The sequence below is a fragment of the Erpetoichthys calabaricus genome, chromosome 5, assembly GCF_900747795.2.
Source record: "Erpetoichthys calabaricus chromosome 5, fErpCal1.3, whole genome shotgun sequence".
Classification (NCBI taxonomy): Eukaryota; Metazoa; Chordata; class Cladistia; order Polypteriformes; family Polypteridae; genus Erpetoichthys; species Erpetoichthys calabaricus.
In genome coordinates, this window is record NC_041398.2 from 241831507 (window position 1) to 241846746 (window position 15240).

The following is a 15240-nucleotide window of genomic DNA, read 5'->3' on the forward strand; positions in this document are numbered from 1 at the left end:
GGTCTCCTAACTGCGAGGCAGCAGCGCTACCCACTGCGCCACCTTTCCCCCCACCACACATTTATTCTGTCATATAAATGCGATATCTTTTTAGTTATCAGTTGATCAAGTAATATGTCACTTCTTCAAGTAATTTAATAATATTTTCATAATTCTTTAATTTACATAAATTCAGGAATACCCATTGTGTTGAAAAGAAAGTGCAAGTTCACAGACTACATGAATGACAAATCTCCACGTTTGATCAGATTTTTCAGATTTACTGAGAAAAATAGCTTCAGTGGAAAAATATAAAAGAATGTAGATAAATGCAAATAAACTAAATTGAAGCGAGTATAATTATTTGTATTTTACTAGAAATTAATTTACAGGTTTATGACAGTTAAGCTGTCCCAGAATGGAAGAAATAAAGTCCGTTGATTTAAGAGGCTTGACGTATTCAAAATATTGAATGGGTTTGCCAAGGACTGTGATTGTGGCCATCATAATTAGAGTGAAAAACTGCTACTGTTTGTTTACATCATTTAACAAAATTAAAATTATTAAAAATTATTACATCATTTTAAAAACCATAAGACTGTATAAAGGCGTATTATGGCATCATAGGGAAAGGCGTCCTCCAAAGTCCTCATTTTTTGGCCCAAATGTCCTCTTTTCCAGAGAAACGAGAGTTGGCATCCCATTCACCAAGAGCGACGTTTGGGGGTGGCAAGTGGGGCGACTGCCCCAGTCCCCGCGTGTAAGGGAGCCCCGCTTTTGAGGTCCGCGTGTCACGTTTGAGCGGATTTGTCAAGTTATATTCTGCAGTTATATTTTGATAAAGTCCGCGTATTATCTTGCAAAAAAATTAGCTGAATGCAGTAATGAGAAAATCCGGTGTATGTTAACATTATTTTTTATTACATTTTCCCTCAAGTTTAGACAGTCCACACATACTGGTAACAGCGTTTGACGTAACCGGCCCCGCGTGGGGTTGGTCCTCCCTAAGGCCGCCTCTGTATATCACTGTAAAGAACGTCAGTAAACTTAACGGTAAAATACTGTGAATGCTGAAAGTAAAGTACCTTTTATGAAAAAAGGAAAGTTACCTTATGTTCTACTGAACATTACCATCCATCCATTTTCCAACCCGCTGAATCCGAACACAAGGTCACGGGGGTCTGCTGGAGCCAATCCCAGCCAACACAGGGCACAAGGCAGGAACCAATCCTGGGCAGGGTGCCAACCCACCGCAGGACACACACAAACACACCAAGCACACACTAGGGCTAATTCAGAATCGCCAATCCACCTAACCTGCATGTCTTTGGACTGTGGGAGGAAACCGGAGCGCCCGGAGGAAACCCACGCAGACACGGGGAGAACATGCAAACTCCACGCAGGGAGGACCCGGGAAGCGAACCCGGGTCTCCTAACTGCTAACCCCTAATGTGCTACATACCGTTTACTGATAAATTACAGTTACACTGAAAAAAATCACTGTTAATTTTACAGTGTAAAACTGTTAAATAGCGAAGGAAGACAACTATAAAATGTAAAACGGTAAAGCGCTGTTTCAATAACCCCGAAGTTACGATATTTGCATAAGGACACGCCCCCTTTTACCGTATTGTTCCTGGTGAACCGCATGTTTTTGCACAGTAGGGGAAAAAACTTAAAGAAAGTTAGCAGACGTATTTTTCCATGCGTGCTGAAGGCCTTTTAAAGGTTTTATGGTGGGTTGTATTCGATAAGCTGGCACACCTGTAGGACACCATACACCACAAAAGCAAACTTTACTTCTCCTGCAGACAATGTGCCAGATCTTCCTTAAACATTGAATTCTTTTCAAAGTATGTAATTACATTATACAGGTTTGCTCTTGGTTATTGTTATTTTACTGGTGCAAAGCGTGTACTAGTGTTTAATCCTGACAATATTTTGTAAGGATTGGTATATTTATTGCAGCGCATGAATTTCCTGTTGTGGTTAAACGTTCACCTCTGTTGGAATGTGTTGTAAAGAAGACACAGTTATTTACTACAAAGTTATATCGTAGACCTAAAAATACTGTCAATTTTTTAATTTACGGTAAAATTCTGGCAATAACAGCTGCCAGTACTTTACCGTAAATTTAACACTATTCTTTACAGTGTATACTTGCCCTAACTATATGGTAAAAACTTGCTTAATTTTACTTTTTTTTTTTTTGGACAATGCTGAATAACAACATACTTCTTTTATACCAACCAGACAAATGTAATATCATCTTGTACCTGTTGCAGGATGGAATATTAAATATTATCTAGGATATGCCTAAATAACTTTCGTTCAACGGCGTGGTTTGGCCATTCCGGTTTGTAAAAGGGTTACAGATACCTTAAAAGCTGATGAGACGTGATTCCTCCTCGTAATCACCGAAATGTTAACATGGCTTGAATTCCAGTTAGTGGAATACATCTTAGAAGAGGTATGTTTTGCACAGTTAACAAAGAAATAAAAAAAAGAAAAGTGATACGAGTTCATTCATAACGCGACTTCACCATTGACAGGTGCTGCATTTCCATTCCACAAACGCATGACGAGATCGAAACAGAGTAGCTTGGCGCATGCGCAATAGCAGACGCGCGTGCCCGCTCACTCCTCTCCCCGCGCCGCCGCCGCCACTGTTAAATGTCACCTGTTGCTTGGCAATCCGCAAACAGAAGCAGCGATCCGGAGAGCACGCGTTCATCAGGTAACTCGAGATTAATCCCTTGGATTTATGCTTGAACGGCGACAGGATGCGCCGATATTTGAATTCCACCGCGCTCTAGTATTTCGTCCTAAAGGCACCAAGAAAATAGGTAATACATTTTTTAAAGTAAAAAAAAATGAATGTTTGTTTCTCTTTGAAACTATCAAGCGTGTTGAGCCAGCCGTTTTCTGAACTGACGAACTCAGTCTAGACGCAATAATTGTAGTTCAGCTGGTTAAACCTGCGGCTTCTGGGTGTTTGAGGGTCCTTTATTTTGGTGGTTGATGGATAAAGTTGCCAAATGTGCTTTGATATACCTGACCTATATGCCACTCTGGCCTTCCCTGACTTTTTTGTGCTGTAAAGCACTTTTTCTGCAAGATTAATAGAAAGCATAACGTGAACTGTGCCTTGTTTTTTTTTTTCTCCCGTTGATCTTTGCTGAATTTTAGCCTGACTATCAAGCCAGGCGTAGCACAGGTCCGACATTTAACTTAAAAAGCGCTCATGCCTTTAATGAGTCACACAGTTATATTTATTACAAATCGCATATACAAAACAGAATGTAAAAAATACGACTTTTCAAGGCATAAGGTTAGTATTTAAATACAAGTGAACTTCGCTACCTGGGTGATAAAAAAAATGACCTAAACAAACGAACCTTTCAGAAACGAGTAAAATCCTATTAAATCAACAATGTGATAAAAAAATCATAACCCATCAAATTGTGCAGCAGGTGCATACATGGCAAATCAGTTATACAACATAGTGAAAATCTATAAACAAATACATTAGAATTAGTAAGAAGATACCTTGAAATATCAAACATATATATACATATATATTCATGGCATTTCTAGTCTGAATCACAATCTGATGGGTGGTTACCTACCAGGTAACGCTTGTGGTTGGTCAGCAAGTCAGCTAACATCCGCCATGGTGCCCTCTTTCAGTTGCGAGAAGCAGATCATAGAATGGTTGAAATAGTTTTACTGTCAAATAATGCAAAGATATATATATATATATATATATATATATTGTGGCACGCGGGTGGGGGTGGCACCCAGCCGGGGCGCCCAGAAAGACAGGAGGAGGGCTCATGCCTCCTCCAGACCACGAGGGGGCGACCACCCTGGTTCCTTTGGGGGCCACGGGTACATAGCTGGGAAGCTCAACCCTGTAGGGGCCCGTGGTCACCGCCAGTGGGCACCCCCTACCCCCAACCCTGGACCCCAGCACTTCTGCCACACCAGGAAGTGCTGAGGGGAAGACGAGTGGGGACACCCGGAGTGCTTCTGGGTACGCAGCTGCCACTTCCACCACACGTGTTCATGGGAGATTGCCGGAACACACCTGGAGCACATCCGGGTGCTAATAAAAGGGGCCGCCTACCTTCACAAGGGGGCTGGAGTCGGGAGAGCAGTTGGACAAGGTCTCAGGAGGAGACACGGAGGCGGCCTGAAGAGTGAGGCATAGTGGTTGGCGTGGACTTTGGGGGAGTTTGGGGTTGTGTGGCATTTAAGACTGTACATAATAGACTGTAAATAAACGTGTGTTGAGTGATGAAATGATGTCTGCCTGTCTGTGTCGGGGCTGTTCCCCACAATATATATATATATATATTGTGATGGGTACAGCTGCCCTAACCACGACACAGACAGGCAGGACACAGGTTAAGCACACAACACACTGTTTTATTTACACCAGGGGTGTCGAACTCCGGGCCTGGAGGGCCGCAGTGGCTGCAGGTTTTCATTCTGACCCTTTTCCTAATCAATGACCAGTTTTCACTGCTAATTAACTTCTTTTCCCTTCATTTTAATAGCCCTGATTTTAAAGATTCAGTCCCCTAAATGTATTCCTTTCTTCATTAAATGGCAGCTGAAATGAAATGTGAAACGAGCTAACAGATGACCAGTAATCCAATTTCACTCCAACCAATCTCTTAACGAGAAGCTGATTCTTGCTGTTAATTAAACCCGTTATTTAATTGAATGGCTTGTTGCTGCTCTCTTTCTGCCACAGCAGACATTTCCAAAACTGTTGATTTTTCTGTTTTTTCTAAGAACACGGTCAAAATGTTTTGGTGACCTGAGCAATCAACCTTACCAAGACCATCACCTTTCTTTATTTTTAGATAATGTGTGATGGGCACAGATAAGATGGTCAGGTGGCAGCTTGTTTTGCGTCTCATTACTGTTTGGCTGCTAATTAAGGAAAAAGAAACAACTAAGGGGCATGAGTCCAGTTAATTAGCAGCAAAAACTGGTCACTAATGAAGAAGATGGTTAGAATGAAAACCTGCAGCTACTGCGGCCCTCCAGGACTGGAGTTTGACACCCGTGATTTACACAGTCCAGCACAGTCCCTTCGTCGCCACCTTCAGTCCTTCACACAGGCTTTGTCCTCTTCCTCCCAACTTTGGCCATTGACTCCTGGCGACTGGCCCCTTTTTATAGGGCACCTGAAAGGACTCCAGGTGCCCTATGAGCTTCTTCCAGCAGCACTTCTGGGACCAAATAGGGCCCTGCAAATGTCCATATGCCCCCTGGTAGTGGCCACAGGCCCCAACAGGGTTGAGCTTCTATGACTGTCCTGGAAGTACTCTCTCTCCCGGTCCTTGCACAATCAGGGTGTCCCAGCCGGGTATGTGCCCCAGCCATCTGCCACAATATATATATATATATATATATATATATATATATATATATATATATATATATATATATAATTAAAGGGCTCCCTTTGTCACTGATTCTGTTCATAACTTTTATGGATAGAATTTCTAGGTGCAGCCAGGGTGTTGAGGGGGTCCGGTTTGGTGGACTCAGGATTGGGTCACTGCTTTTTGCAGATGATGTTGTCCTGTTTGCTTCATCAGGCCGTGATCTTCAGCTCTCTCTGGATCGGTTCGCAGCCGAGTGTGAAGCGGCTGGGATGGGAATCAGCACCTTCAAATCTGAGACCATGGTTCTCAGCCGGAAAAGGGTGGAGTGCCCTCTCAGGGTTGGGAGCGAGATCCTGCCTCAAGTGGAGGAGTTCAAGTATCTCGGGGTGTTGTTCACAAGTGAGGGAAGAATGGAGCGTGAGATCGACAGGCGGATCGGTGCGGCGTCCGCAGTGATGCGGGCTCTGCATCGGTCTGTCGTGGTGAAAAAGGAGCTGAGCCATAAGGCAAAGCTCTCAGTTTACCAGTCGATCTATGTTCCTACCCTCACCTATGGTCATGAGCTATGGGTAGTGACCGAAAGAACGAGATCGCGAATACAAGCGGCTGAAATGAGTTTCCTCCGCAGGGTGTCTGGGCTTTCCCTTAAAGATAGGGTGAGAAGCTCAGTCATCTGGGAGGGGCTCAGAGTAGAGCCGCTGCTCCTCCGCATCGAGAGGAGTCAGATGAGGTGGCTCGGGCATCTGATCAGAATGCCTCCTGGACGCCTCGCTGATGAGGTGTTCTGGGCACGTCTAACTGGGAGGAGGCCCCGGGGAAGACCCAGGACACGCTGGAGGGACTATGTCTCCCGGCTGGCCTGGGAACGCCTCGGGATCCTCCCGGAAGAGCTCGAAGAAGAGGCCGGGGAGAGGGAAGTCTGGGCATCTCTGCTCAAGCTGCTGCCCCCACGACCCGACCTTGGATAAGTGGAAGAGGATGGATGGATGGATGGATATAAATAAAAAGTATAACCATGTAAATAGTTAAAACATACCATAGAAAAATTAAAATTGTTATTTGAGGCACATAGATTTTGGTTATGAAGCTTTGAAGTCAATCACCAAGTTAGCCCTTGATCTCCTCCTACACCTGGCTCCAGACCAGAGCAAGTCTAGGCCATTTTATACAGCTGGGTGAATTCATCTTGTCACACATGTTCATCAGAAGACTTCCTCACAGCCGCTAGATTGAAGTAGGTCATAATTCGCCGGAGCGAGGGCAGGGGGGTTGGGGGGGCTGCCACTAACGTTCTCCTCTTCTTGCAGCTCAGAGAAACCGGCCAATGTGGGCACTTAGCGCCATCCCTTCTGGCACGCGCTATAAAGTAGCCTGGCTGCCCAGAATGAGTCATCAATCGCTCCCGAGAGTGAACCGCACTCTCAAGAAATGACCCTGATGCTACTTTTAAAAACCGAGAGCTTAGTTTGTCTTTTGCCTGAGTGGATACTTTTTCTTTTCACCTTAAGACGCAATTTGAGTTTGACTTTCTAAAATTAATTGGGACGACCGGTTGGTGTCCCAGATTTTCAGCGCTGCCCTCCTGGTATTCCCACACATGGCCACAGTCTCTAAATAAGACAACACCCACCTTGTTCACAGACAGTATGTTGCTAATTGCCATAATTCTGTCCATGTTTAAAAAATTGACTTTGATGTAAAAAGTGAGCCACAACCTCTTGTCATTTTAATGACACACAAATGTTGAGCACTGCTACTTCCTTTCTAGAACTGTGGTTCTCAAACTTATGACCCTGACTGAACTTGAGACACAGTCATATGAAAAAGTTTGGGAACCCCTCTGAATTCTTTGGATTTTTGTTTCTCATTGGCTGAGCTTTCAAAGTAGCAACCTCCTTTTAATATCTGACATGCCTTATGGACACAGTAGGATTTCAGCAGTGACATTAAGTTTATTGGATTAGCAGAAAATATGTACTATGCATCATAACAAAATTAGACAGGTGCATAAATGTGGGCACCGCAACAGAGATATGACATCAATACTTAGTTGAGCCTCCTTTTGTCCTCTAGACGCTGTCCTCCTATAGCCTCTGATGAGTGTCTGATTCTGAATTATTCTGGTCTTGTTGACCATTCTTAATACAAAATCTCTCCAGTTCACTTCAATTTGATGGGCAGCCTGCTTCAAATCATCCCATAGATTTTTGATGATATTCTAGTCAGGGGACTGTGACGGCCATTCCAGAACATTGTACTTCTCCCTCTGCATGAATGCCTTTGTAGATTTCCAGCTGTGTTTTGGGTCATTGTCTTGTTGGAATATCCAACCCCTGCATAACTTTGTGACTGATGCTTGAACATTATCCTGAAGAATTTGGGTTGAATTCATCTGACCCTCGACTTTAACAAGGGCCCCAGTCCCTGAACTAGCCACACAGCCCCACAGCATGATGGAACCTCCACCAAATTTGACAGTAGGTAGCAGGTGTTTTTCTTGGTATGCGGTGTTCTTCTACCGCCATGCAAAGCGCTTTTTGTTTGGACCAAACAACTCCATTTTTGTCTCGTCAGTCCAAAGCACTTTGTTCCAAAATGTATCTAGCTTGTCTAAATGAGCATTGGCATACAACAAGCGACTCTGTTTGTGGCGTGAGTGCAGAAAGGGCTTCTTTCTCATCACCCTGCCATACAGATGTTCTTTGTGCAAATTGTGCTGAATTGTAGAACGATGTACAGATACACCATCTGCAGCAAGATGTTCTTGCAGGTCTTTGGAGGTGATCTGTGGGTTGTCCGTCACCATTCTCACAATCCTGCTGATATGCCGCTCCTGTATTTTTCTTGGCATGCCAGACCTGCTGGGTTTAACAGCAACTGTGCCTGTGGCCTTCCATTTCCTGATTCCATTCCTTACAGTTACAGAAGCTGACAGTTTAAACCTCTGAGATGGCTTTTTGTTGCCTTCCCCTAAACCAGGAGACTCAACAATCTTTGTTTTCAGATCTTTGAGAGTTGCTCTGAGGATCCCATGCTGTCACTCTTCAGAGGAGAGCCAAAGGGAAGGAAGCCCACCTTGTGATTGACCACCTTAAATACCTTTATATCTCATGATTGGACACACCTGTCTATGAAGACTTAATGAGCTCATCACACCAATTTGGTGTTGCCAGTAATCAGCATTGAGCAGTGACAGGCATTCAAATCAGCACAATGACAAGGGGACCCACATTTGTGCACAGCCAGTTTTTCACATTTGATTTAATTTCATACAACTAAATACTGCGTCACTAAAAATCTTTGTTCGGTAAACACCGCAGTACTCCTAGGAAATGAAAGACAGACCACTGTTATCTTTTTTGTTGAAAGTAAAGTATTATGCAGGCTGAGAGGGGTTCCCAAACTTTTTCATATGACTGTATATACAGTGTCATATATGTGATCAGTTGCTTCTGGCATATTGCTGATATTTTCATTATTGAATACTTTCAAAAAATAATTTTTAGTGTGTTTAAAATACAGCGTTGTCCTCCTAAATATTGGTAGGGTTCATTTACATTTTATACCATATTTGTCACTAATAGACTACGAAGACTTTAGATGCTACAATAGACTGCAACCTATTGCAATACCAATTTAAATGTTAAGGCCATTAACAAGGCTTAATTGCCTGTGGTCTTGCTTTATTTAAAAATGAATCCGTTATTCACATTTAAAATGTGAAAGTTGTATCTGTCTTTCCATCTCTGTTAATTAAATACAATTAATCAAATATGTTATCAATTTTATTGTATATTTGTGTCCTGTAGTGAAAAGATGTTAAGTTGCATCTTGGGACTAGTTGCATCTAGTGCCTCAAGAATCAGTGCTGAGTCCGCTCCACTTCTCCTTGTAGACCACTGGATTTGGTCCTGTCATCAAGTCCCATGGATTCTCATATACGTACAGATGTGGCCAAAAGTTTAGAGAATGACCCAAGTGTTGGTTTTCACAAAGTTTTCTGCTTCAGTGTTTTTAGATCTTTGTGTCAGATGTTTCTCTGGTACAGTGAAGTAGAATTACAAACATCTCATAAGTTTCAAAGGCTTTTATTGACAATGACATGAAGTTTATGCACAGAGTCCATATTTGCAGTGTTGGCCCTTCTTTCATTTTCAAGACCCCTGCAATTCATCCTGGCATGCTGTCAATCAACTTCTGGGCCAAATCCTGACTGATGGCAGCCTATTCTTGATAACTGATGCTTGGAGTTTGTCAGAATTTGGGGATTTTTGTTTGTCCAATTACCTCTTGAGGATTGACTACAAGTTCTCAGTGGGGAGTTTCCTGGCCATGGACCCCAAATTTCAATGTTTTGTTCCCTCAAGCCACTTAGTTCTCACTTTTGCCTTATGGCCCGGTGCTCCATCATGCTGGCAAAGACATTGTTGGTCACCAAACTGTTCTTGGATGGTTGGGAGAAGTTGCTCTCACAGGATGTTTTGGTCCCATTCTTTATTCATGGCTGTGTTCTTAGGCCAAATTGTGAGTGAGTCCACTGCCTTGTTTGAGAAGCAACCCCACACATGAATGGTCTCAGGATGCTTTACTGTTGGCATGACACAGGACTGATGGTAGCGCCGCTCACCTTTTCTTCTTTATAGATGCCCCAAAAATCAGAAAGGGAATTCATCAGAGAAAATGACTTTTCCCCCAGCAGTCCTCATCAGTCCAATCCCAGAATATCAGTCTGTCCCTAATGTTTTTCTGGGCTTCTTTTCTGCCCTTCTTGACACCCATCAGGCCATCCTCTGAAAGTCTTCACCTCCCTCACACCTTCCTGCTGCCATTCCTGAGCAAGCTCTGCCCTGGTGGTGCCCATGATACCCGAGCCATGAATAAAGAATGGGACCAAAACAACCTCTTAGAGCAACTTCTCCCAACCACCCAAGAACAGTTTGGTGACCAACAATTCCATTTCCGGCATGATTTAGCACCGGGCCATAAGGCAAAAGTGGCTCGGGGAACAAAATATCGACATTTGAGGTCCATGGCCAGGAAACTCCCCATTGAGAACTTGTGGTCAATCCTCAAGAGGCAGGTGAACAAACAAACCCCCCAACTCTGACAAACTCCAAGCATTGATTATCAAGAATAGGCTGCCATCAGTCAGGATTTGGCCCAGAAGTTGATTGTCAGCATGCCAGGGCGAATTGCAGAGGTCTTGAAAAAGAAAGAAGGGCCAACGCTGCAAATATGGACTGTGCACATAAACTTCATGTCTTCTTCTATACTAATAAAAGGCAAAGCCCTCACTGACTCACTCATCACTAATTCTCCAACTTCCCGTGTAGGTAGAAGGCTGAAATTTGGTAGGCTCATTCCTTACAGCTTACTTACAAAAGTTAAGCAGGTTTCATTTCGAAATTCTACGTGTAACGGTCATAACGGCCGACAATGTCCGCTATGTTAAACTTTCTTATTTATGGCGCCATCTTCACTAAATTTGGTAGGCGGCTTCCCTGCGCTAACCAAAACCGATGTACGTACTTGTTTCGGTGGTATAATTGTGTAGGTATTTTAGACTTAGTTTACATTGTTCAGGTACCCATTTAACTTTATTGTTCCAACCGTGCCCCCATTAACATGTCTATCGTGGTGATCACCATCGATCAAAGAACTGTCACTTACCGAGTGGTTTCCATGCCTGGAGATGGCGCCTACCTTTTCCATTCTCTGTGTTACATATTGCACGGCCATATCAGGCTCACTCTTGATATCCGGAGGAAAATTGTGTCTTACGTATTGAATGACTGGGACAGGTTCAAGGTGTGGACTGATGACGGTACAGGAGATAATTATACTACACAGGAGCACTAGAAGAGTGAAATGCTTAAGCCCTTCACCTATGGTTCTGCATGTGAGTTGATGGCTGCCGCTGAATTGTTCGGTTGTCGCTTTCAAGTGTACCGAAATGGCCAAGTATTTTACAATGTGGTATCCTTACAGTGGTTCAGCACTCATTTATGTGGAGGCACTCATCAGGTCCTACGCTCCTTCTCATCTACTCAGGACTGTTAGTAAATGGCGCCTAGTGATATCAGCTCTGCATGGCATCAAATCTCAATCCAGACTCTTTAGATTTATATTAGATTAGATCAACTTTATTAATTACAACGGGAAATTAAAAATTACTTGTGAAGTTCTTAGGTAGTGGAAAGAGCTGTCCACCTCCGTCCAACCTGCTGACTCCCTCAGTGTATTTAAGAAGCATTTGAAGACACTCTTTTTCTGTGAATATATTTCTAATAAATAATGGCTTTGATATGAGGTTCTTAGTAGTTAGGAAAAGAATAACTAAAGGTCAATTCTGTAAACTTGCTCTGTAACACTTGTTTAATAACAGTCCCTAGGCTGATGTTACTCAATTATGTTTGACCTCTTTTATAAGCTGCTCTGAATAAAAGTGTCTGGTAAGTGAATAAATGTAACTTTAAATATTTACACATTTCAATGATGAGAATAATTATAGAACGTGTATGGCAAAGACAAAAATCTAGTATCAGGTGTATGCAAGACATCCATCCATCCATCTATTTTCCAACCCGCTGAATCCGAACACAGGGTCACGGGGGTTTGCTGGAGCCAATCCCAGCCAACACAGGGCACAAGGCAGGGAACCAATCCTGGGCAGGGTGCCAACCCACCGCAGGACACACACAAACACACCCATACACCAAGCACACACTAGGGCCAATTTAGAATCGCCAATCCACCTAACCTGCATGTCTTTGGACTGTGGGAGGAAACCGGAGCGCCCGGAGGAAACCCACGCAGACACGGGGAGAACATGCAAACTCCACGCAGGGAGGACCCGGGAATCGAACCCAGGTCCCCAGGTGTCCCAACTGCGAGGCAGCAGCGCTACCCACTGCGCCACCGTGCCGCCCCTGTATGCAAGACATGTTTTTCAAAAACATGAAAAAGTGCATCTCATGTTTTTTGTATTATGCCATTAATTGCCTTTAGGTTACTATAAGAACTCTTCATTTTGTTGTCTTTGTTTTCTATTGTAGGGACATTTGGAGAAATTATCAGCTGTTCATCTCACAAACAAGGATATTGCATCTCAATGTGAGAACGGATGTAAAGGCATCATAGACACTTGAAATAAACATATTGTGTAAGTTAGCTGAATTTATTTTTTATTATACTTTTTTTACGCATAAGAAGTCTACCATCGACCGCATCCTGGCACTGAGGGTTCTCATGGAGTGCAAACGTGAATATCGGCAGAGTTTCTTTTTCCTTTGTCGATTTTCATAAAACGTTGGACTCAGTTAATTGAGCTGCCCTGTGGGACACCCTGAGGGTGTGCGGGATCCCCTCGAGGTTGCTGGATATCATGGCCAGCCTGTACTCTGGTACTGTGAGTGCTGTGCAGAGTGGAGGCAGAACTTCTGTGTTTGTCCCAGTTGATTTGTCAGCGGTGTGTTCTTGCTCCTACTCTGTTCAATGCTTGTATGGACTGGGTGTTGAGGAGGGTTGTGGGGTCCAGCGGCTGTGGGGCTTCTATTGGTGAAGAAAGATTCACGGATCTTGACTTTGCTGACGATGCTGTGATCTTCGCCGAGTCAATGGACGCTCTGATTGGGGCACTCGAGAGACTGAGTCTGACTGTCTGGGCTTGTGAGTGTCCTGATAAAAACCAAAGATCCAGTCCTTTAATGACCTCTTGGGCACAGCAGGGTGTCTGTCTGCGGAGAGAGTCTTGACCTTACTTACCTTGGCAGTGACATTCATGTCTCTGGTGACTCTTCCTATTGTAGCGGGGCCACATAGTTAGTGTTGTAAATGTCAGTTCTGAGTGCATCTCGTTTCATTGTCCCGTTTGCTGTTTGTATGTGTATCAGTTAATGCCCTCCCCCGAAAAGGGGGACGGATGATGGAAGGAGACCACAGCCCCAAACCTGGAAAACACCTGTTCACGATTAATCAATTACTGCCGTCACAAGGACAAGCCAGCAGGAGGAGAAGGAAAGGAGAGGAGAGAAGGAGATTTTTTCACATTCACGACCAAGAGCCATCTGTATCTGTTATATTCCACATTGCGCATTTCCATCCAGTTTGTTTTTCTGTCCGCCGGACTTGCTTCAAGAACCTCATCACGGGAGACCCCGGGGTCGGAATTAATCATCCACCATGCACCGAGGATTCACAGTGAGGCTGCTCCATTTTGTCCGGGGAAAATCAAACGACTCATTTTTCGCTAATTCAGTCAACCGCATTCAGTACAGTTTTTTATTACCGGACTCACGTTCAAATTCATTTCCGTATATCATTCAATTTTTGTTATTCGTGTTGTGTGTTTATATGTTACAGGGGCAAGGGAGGGTTTTTGTCGTATTTATATTTGGTGGTGTCTTGTTGTTGCTGGGGTGGAGGGATATTTATATTTATATCTGTTTTCTATTTTTTGCATGTCTTGTTTCATTTAATACATTTAATCCGTTTAATTTTACATCCTGCTTTTGTGTACTTATATTTTCACCGTCGATTGTGGGGAAGAGTTTAATTGGTTAGAAGTACGGCTTGATAGTTAGATTCAGTCTCAGTAAATCATCCAGGCCACAGGTCTTGGAGGTGTAGCTGCCGGCTGGGTAAGGGGTCAGCCGTTACACTATGAAGTCAGTAGACGGATTGGGAGAGCATGGAGGGGTCATGAGGTCGCTGGAAAGGGGTGTGTGGTGCTCCTGATATCTCTGCAAAAGGACGAAGTTCCAAGTCTTTAGAGTCCTGGAGCTTCCTGTCTTGCTATATGGTTGTGAGACATGGACGCTATCCAGTGACCTGAGATGAAGACTGGACTCCTTTGGTACTGTGTCTCTCCGGAAAATCCTTGGGTACCGCTGGTTTGACTTTGTGTTGCTCATAGGCACATTACCTGCATTGTGAGGGAGCGTCAGTTACGGCACTACGGCCATGTGGCGGGTTTCCCTGAGGGTTATCCAGCTCGTAAGATCCTCATTGTTGGGGACCCGAGTGGCTGGACCAGGCCAAGGGGTCGCCCACGTAACACCTGGCTGCGGCAGATAGAGGGTCATTTCTGGAGGGTGGGACTGGACCGCGTGTTTGCTTGGGGAGTTGCCAACCGGGATCCCGAGTTGTTTCGTCGTGTAGTGGGTGCGGCAACGCACTGTACTGGTGCATGCTCCCCAACTTGACCTGACTTGATACTTGCTTCTGTATTCCATTGTTCTTGTGTTTGTCACATCTTAAATGAGATGAATGCTTCAGTTTACCACCTCAGGCAGCAAGCTAAGGCTTATTCAGTATTATGCAGTTACATGGTGGAACCTTAGTACAATATCTCAAGCTTTCCCCTTATGCTCCGATTTGCAAGGCCACTCTGTATCCTGCTTGCCTACTACAACAAATTAGCCCTGCGCATAGATAGTCCTCAAGTGACAGGTGGGACCAAATTGAAGACAGTGAAGATGACGAGTGCTTTAGCACAGTGGTTTTCAAAGTGTGGCTTGTGGACCACTGGTGGTTTGTAAACATGAGCCAGGTGGTCCCTGGGCTGATCTAGCCATCTGTCTTAGAAGAACTCTCTTACTGATCTCACTCCAGTCCTGTACTCTGAGCCAGCATGGTAGCGAGCAGAGTAGCAGCACAAGAAAGAGACTGATATATATATCAATAAATCGTTTTTCAGAGTTAGATTCAACAATAACCGCATTCATTTGGAACTCAAAACACCCACGTATCCGAAGAGCGACTCTACAAAGACCTCAGGCAGAAGGTGGCATGGCTTTACCTAATTTTCAGTTTTATTACTAGGCAGCAAACATACAAGCCATAAAAACCTGGACAC

General features: G+C 44.0%; 1 protein-coding gene across 2 annotated transcripts in view; it reads left to right on the forward strand.

Annotated features, from left to right (window-relative positions):
- Nucleotides 1-2698: 2698 nt before the first annotated feature.
- The window catches only part of LOC114643040 (uncharacterized), a 304597-nt gene continuing 292055 nt past the window's right edge, over nucleotides 2699-15240 (forward strand). For both annotated transcript variants that reach the window (XM_051928134.1, XM_051928133.1), the window contains exon 1: nucleotides 2699-2825. The gene's annotated coding sequence lies outside the window, so the exon portion shown is untranslated. The remainder of the gene's footprint in view (nucleotides 2826-15240) is intronic.